Raw genomic sequence first — 6,448 nt, forward strand, 5'->3', positions numbered from 1 at the left:
AAGACGGGCAGATCGCACAAATCCATTCTTGTCAGGAAAGGTTTCCAGCACTTTACCGAGCAGCCAAGAGCCTCGAGGAGATGTCGAGTCCACCACTAAAACGACGTCCCCAGCAACAAGACTTCTTTTCCCCTGGTTCCATTTCTGCCTCTCCTGAAGCAACAGAAGATACTCTTGCACCCATCGCTTCCAGAACAAATCTGAGAGGTATTGGACCTGTCTCCACCGTCGCTTGACATACAGATCTTGCTTCACAAACAGTCCAGGTGGTACAGCAGGTTTGCCTTTTAGGAGGAGAATATGATTGGGTGTAAGAGGTTCAAGGTCGTTCGGATCCTCTGATAACTTGGTGATGGGCCGATCATTTAGTATGGCCTCAACTTCACAAAGAACTGTATGCAGTCCATCATCATCCAGTGTTTGTAGACGCAGAACGGAATTGAGCACTTTTCTGACCATCCGGATGACACGCTCCCAAACACCACCATGATGGGATGCTGCAGGTGTATTGAAACTCCACTTGATTCCATGTTGAAGCAGTGCTCCCTGTATCTTGCTGTGATTCAACTTTGCAAGAGCCTCATGCAATTCTCTCTCGGATCCAACAAAGTTAGTGCCATTGTCAGACAACATATGAGTAACTTGGCCTCTTCTGCTCATAAATCGCCTCAAAGCATTAATGCATGCATCAGTGTCTAATGAAGTCGCCATCTCCAGGTGAACTGCTCTGCTTGACAAACAGGTAAAAATCACTCCATAGCGTTTACACATGCTTCTCCCTCTTTTCACCTCAATTGGTCCAAAGTAGTCGACTCCCACACTTGTAAATGGAGGAAGATCAGGCAGAGTCCTCTCCAGTGGCAAATCTGCCATCTTTTGTTCACCAGGTCGTACAGCGAAGCGTCTGCAAGTGCAACAGTCAGATATAACCTTTCTTATTGCTGAATTAGCCCCTGTGATCCAATATTTTTTCCTCAGTGTGGACAATGTGTGATTTCTTCCACTGTGGCCCAGCTGATGGTGGATGTGTCTTAAGATGAGAGTTGCAACATGTTGATCTTTAGAAAGAATGAGTGGATGCTTACTCTCCTCTTGCAGCGCTGCTTTACTCAACCGCCCTCCAACTCTCAGCAGGCCATCTTCCAGGCGTGGATCCAGTTTGTACACAGAACTTTTTCTGACTGATGACTTTCCAGACAAGAGTGTGTCAATTTCCTCCTTAAATTGCTGTTGTTGAGCATACTTAATGATGGAAACCTCTGCCTCCAATAGGTCACCTGAAGAAACACTCTGCCCCCCAAGTGTCTTTCTGATCCTCTTCATCTCCAACTGTACGTGTGTGGACTGATTGTTTGGGTCAGATACCAGCTCCTTTCTCACTTGGCGTAATTTCAACAGAGCTCTCTTCACCTTGAGGAACCATGTGACTGAGACCTTCAGCCTCTGCCAGCTTGAAAAATAAATAAGCAGTTTGTCAGTAGCACTAGGTGAGTCTTTCACAATCACTGCACTCACAATGAAGTCTCTTTTTACTTCTGGGTCATCCAATGAAATGGCCGTCCCCACAACACACTCTGGCCAATGCTCCTCTGACTTCCATAGGAAGTTGGGCCCTTTCACCCAACTGCTGCCAGTCAACAGTGCGTCCACCTTCATACCTCTGGATGCATCATCAGCTGGATTCATCTTAGAACTTACATATCTCCACTGTGACACATTGGTGGCATCCCTGATGGTTGAAACTCTGTTTCCCACGAAGGTATGAAATCGCTTATCTTCATTTTTTATATATTTCAGGACAGAGGTGCTGTCTGTCCAGAAGACTGAATCTTCCAACCGTAGCTGCAGCTCTGCTCTCAACATCCTGTCCACTCGAACAGCAAGAACCGCCGCTGTGAGCTCCAAATGTGGGATGGTGACCTGTTTTAATGGTGTCACTCTTGCTTTTCCAAGCAGGAAGGCAACGTGAACATTATGCTGACAGTTCTCCATCCTCACATAACTGACGACACCGTAACCACATTCACTTGCGTCGGAGAAGTGATGCACACGAGCATGTACAAGTGGTCCAAAATCCTTTGGCTTAATGCACCTCTCAATCTTAAACTCTGCAAGCCTGACAAGCTCCTCCAGCCACTTTGTCCAGTGTTGCTGTATGTCACTTGGTAAGTTGTCGTCCCACCCAAAGTTTCTCCTGCATAGCTCCTGCAGCAACACTTTGCCTGGTAGAGTGATTGGTGCAATAAACCCCAAAGGATCATACACTGAACTGAGCAGAGAAAGCATGCCACGTCGAGTGTAAGGTTTTTCTTTCACCAACATCTTAAATTGGAAAGCGTCACTTTCGATGCACCACTGCAAACCAAGGGCTCTTTCCAAGGGAAGACTGTCTCTGTCTAGATCCAGTTCCTTTAAGTCTTTGGCTCGATGCTCCTCTGCGACAGCCTGCAGCACCACACGGCTATTACTAACCCACTTTGTCAGGTTAAAACCTCCCCGTAGGCAAAGAGCTGTGAGATCTTTAATCAGCAGAACAGCTTCCTCTTCAGATGATGTGCTCTTTAAACAATCGTCCACATAAAAGCTTTGCTTCACTGTGTTGGTGACATCAGCAGGGAAGAAGGCCTTTCCATCCTCAGCTGTTTTCCTGAGTGCGTAGCAAGCGCAGCTTGGGGATGAAACAGCTCCGAACAAATGAACAGTCACCTCTTGATTCATATCACCCTCAGGCCACCATAGGAAACGAAGAAAGTCTTTGTCTGTCTCTGCTACTTTGACCTGGTAGAACATCTTCTGTATATCTCCCATAACTGCTACAGGCTCCTGCCTGAACCTGGCGAGCACTCCCAGCAGACTACTGGTAAGGTTGGGCCCCTGCAGCAGCTGACTATTTAATGATGTTCCTTTAAATGATGCTGCACAGTCAAACACCACACGCAGAGTGTTCTTCTTTGGATGGTAGACTCCGTGGTGCGGGACATACCAAACCTTTCCTTCAGCACTATCCAACTGGTGCTGAGGTACCTTTTCTGCATAGCCACTGGAGATTACATCAGTGAAGAAGCTTGCATATTCCTGATGGAACCGCTCATCTCTCTGAAATCTCCTCTTGAGTCCTAATAACCTTTGCTTGGCCATAGACAGATTGTTTGGGAGTGTGGGAAGCCCTTTCCTGAAAGGCATTTTTAGACTGTAATGTCCATCCTGAAGCTTTGCAGAATGACTAACAATTTCCAAAAACCTCATGTCTTCTCTTGACATTTCCTCCTTTTCACAAGTCTTCTCATTGAAGTCATGCATGTACTGACTGGTGAGCATTTCCTCCAACTTCCTCACAGAGATCCTGTTCACTGTGGCAGAGGGAAACTCTGTCTCCAAGGCACCACTGCTTCCACTCAGCGGACCATTAACTACCCATCCCAACACAGTTTTAATGGCGTACGGGCCATTCCCGTGGCTGTTGATGACCTCCCATGGTTCCAACAATTTGGGAGCGTTGGTTCCTATCAACAAATCAACGTTTGCCTTTATGTGTGGGATGTGAACATCGGACAGGTAAGACCATTTATCCAGTTCCTCAGTTGTTACTATGTTATTAGTGGTGACTGGCATTTTCCTTTGGCTCAAGACCTCTGGAAGACTATAAAAGTCATTGCCATCTAATCCAGCCACCTCCAAACCAGTGATGGAATAAGCTGGAACGACAGTCTCCTGGCCCATTGTGCTCAACAAAAAACTGGTTCTTCTGCCTGTAATATTCAGCATCTGCATTAGAGCAGAACGTGGCCGAGCTGCCAGGGTCCAGAAATGCATACGTTTGTATAATGTCATATCCCTTTGGAGACTTCACACTTACAGGAAGAATTGGAAGAACACAGCCATCCTTACCGGCCCCTGTATGACCACATGTTTGGAAAGAAGCTGGTTGTTTACTGAGTGGGCCCTTTAACTGTTGTGAAGCTGGTTGTTTCTTTTGCTCTGGAGCAGGTGGTTGTCTTTTGATGTGCAGCACAGTGGGATGAGTTTGACCACAGACCTTGCATGTCAAGCGCCTCTCGCATTCACGACTCATGTGACCATCACATAAGCATGCAAAGCAAACTCCCTTTTCCCTCAGAAGTTGAATTTTCTCCTTGTGCCTTTTCCCATTAAACTGTTTACACTCCTCCAATGTGTGACTGTATGAACAGCAAAGACATCCAACTTTGCCTGACTTTCCAAGCTCTGCTGGTGGCTCCTCCCCCCTTTCTGACGAAGTCACGGATGTTACAGTGGTGGCAACAATATTTCCTTTTACCCTGTTTCCAGGATAAGACTTAAACCGGGTGAGAGTTTTTGTGCCAGCCGCACCAGATACAGGATCTTGGATGTCACCGAACAGAGGATCAGAAAGAATTTTAACATGACGCTCCACAAATGCAACCAAGTCAATAAAGTGAGCTCTCTGTTGTGTTTGTTCCATGATTCCATGAGCGATGGATCTCCACTGCTCCCTCAACCTGTATGGCAGCTTAGCAAGAATGGCTCTCATATTTGCAGGCATATCCAACTCTTGCATATACTCCAATTCCCCCATTACATTACAACAGCCACGCAAAAACAAAGAATACGCTTGGAGTGCTTTAACATCTTCACCCTTTATGGACTGCCAGGCTAGAACCCTTTCCATATAAGCATTAGCAATTTTATATTGATTTCCAAAATGCTCTTGCAGGAGATCCTTAGCCACTGCATAGCCGCGACCAGGAGCCAAGTGCTGGCAGCTACGCACCAGTTGTTGTGGCTGTCCTCTGGTAAATTGCTCCAGATAGAAAAGACAATCTGCTGCTCCTGCTTTGTCCTCCACTCCTTGCTCAAATGCTTTTATGAATGCTCTGTACTGCAAAGAGTCCCCTTCAAATGTAGGAATGTCTCTAGGTGGCAGAGATCTTGTGAATTGCTGCTGCACCAAAGCAGCTGTTATTTCGTTTTGTCTTTGCATGACGGTAAGTATGTCCTCAGATGCAATTTGATTCATGCGAGGTTGAGTGAATTGATGAGTGATTTGGGGTTGGCTGATTTCCTTGTTTAATTGAAAAGTTGTCATTTGACCTTTAAGTTGGTGTGAATTTCCCATGCTTTCCTGGTGGTCATGCATATTGTAGTGATGTTCAGAAGCCGTTTTAAAACTTGAGCCACGTTCCTTTGATCGCACATCCAGTGGTTTATTTGGATTTATTGAACACTGTTGTTGCATTGATTTCAACAATCCAGGCTGATATTCATTTGCCAAAGGATTTAACACAATCACAGACCCATTTTTCCCTTTTTTATTTTCCAGGTACGAGCCCATTGCACTTTTGGATCCTGAACCAGCACTTCTCACACCAGAGGATTGCAATACTGCCAACTTAGCATTTGTTGCAGCTATTTCCACCTCTAAGTCAAGCTGTTCTCGTTTCCTCCTCAATTGTTGCTCCTGCTCCTCCAATGCGTGCCTTTCCTTTAGAGCTGTAGCACGGGCAATAAGAGCAGCTTTATCTGCTTCAGCTTTTATGCGTGCTGAAGCGGTGCTTGATCCACCACTGGCTCTACTTCCTTTACTTGAGCGTTTGCTTCCCACATTAGAAATGCTGTCATCTGGGCTAATGTCATCCACCACCAGCCCAGTTGCATGTGCATTGTTTTCATTGTTTGTAACACCAACATTTTCTTGTATATTACTTTCAAAGTTTGAAACCCACATTTCTGCACCATGGAAACACTCATTTAAAGACAGAAATTTTGCTTTAAACCATATTTCATGTTTTTCTTGTTCATCACCTGGCATTAAACCCAACAGCTGTTCATGTATACATTTTGCATCATCACACACCACCCTTAATTCATTCCAAGCATCACAAACCATTGTTTTACACCCTTTATGATGAGATCTTTCATTGAGTTTCGTATATTGGCGGCTTTGGTCAGCTTAGCCTTTCGTTCCGCTTGCAACCTTGAAGTTTATCCGCAAGCACTTTTTCAGTCATTATAACCTTTCGTCCGTTCCGGTTTCCATGGTTCGGCGACGCCGTTTCCCACACTTCCTGTTTTTTTTCAGTCGTCCACAGTTCGCAACACAACACAAGTTCACGCCCGTCCAATCACATATTCGTTCGGCTACCAATGCATTGGATTTTGTCCCCCTATTGTGTGCACCACCGGTCCAATGGCCATTATTGGTAGCGCTACTCACCAGCGGGTCGGCGACTCCGGGTGGTGGATCGCCCTTGGGCGCGAAGACTTTTTAAGGATCCGCGGAGACCCTGAGGAGGTAGGGCTGGCTGCTTTGGCTGATGTTATCCAGGTGCTGCTGTACACTCAATTCAACAGCAATACTTAGTGACCAACCACTTACAACAGATCACTGTGCATGAAACTGAGGTGATGAAAACTATATTTTTAACAACTGTTTAGCATACTTTTATGA

This window comes from Larimichthys crocea, unplaced genomic scaffold (genome assembly GCF_000972845.2).
Source record: "Larimichthys crocea isolate SSNF unplaced genomic scaffold, L_crocea_2.0 scaffold249, whole genome shotgun sequence".
NCBI lineage: Eukaryota > Metazoa > Chordata > Actinopteri > Sciaenidae > Larimichthys > Larimichthys crocea.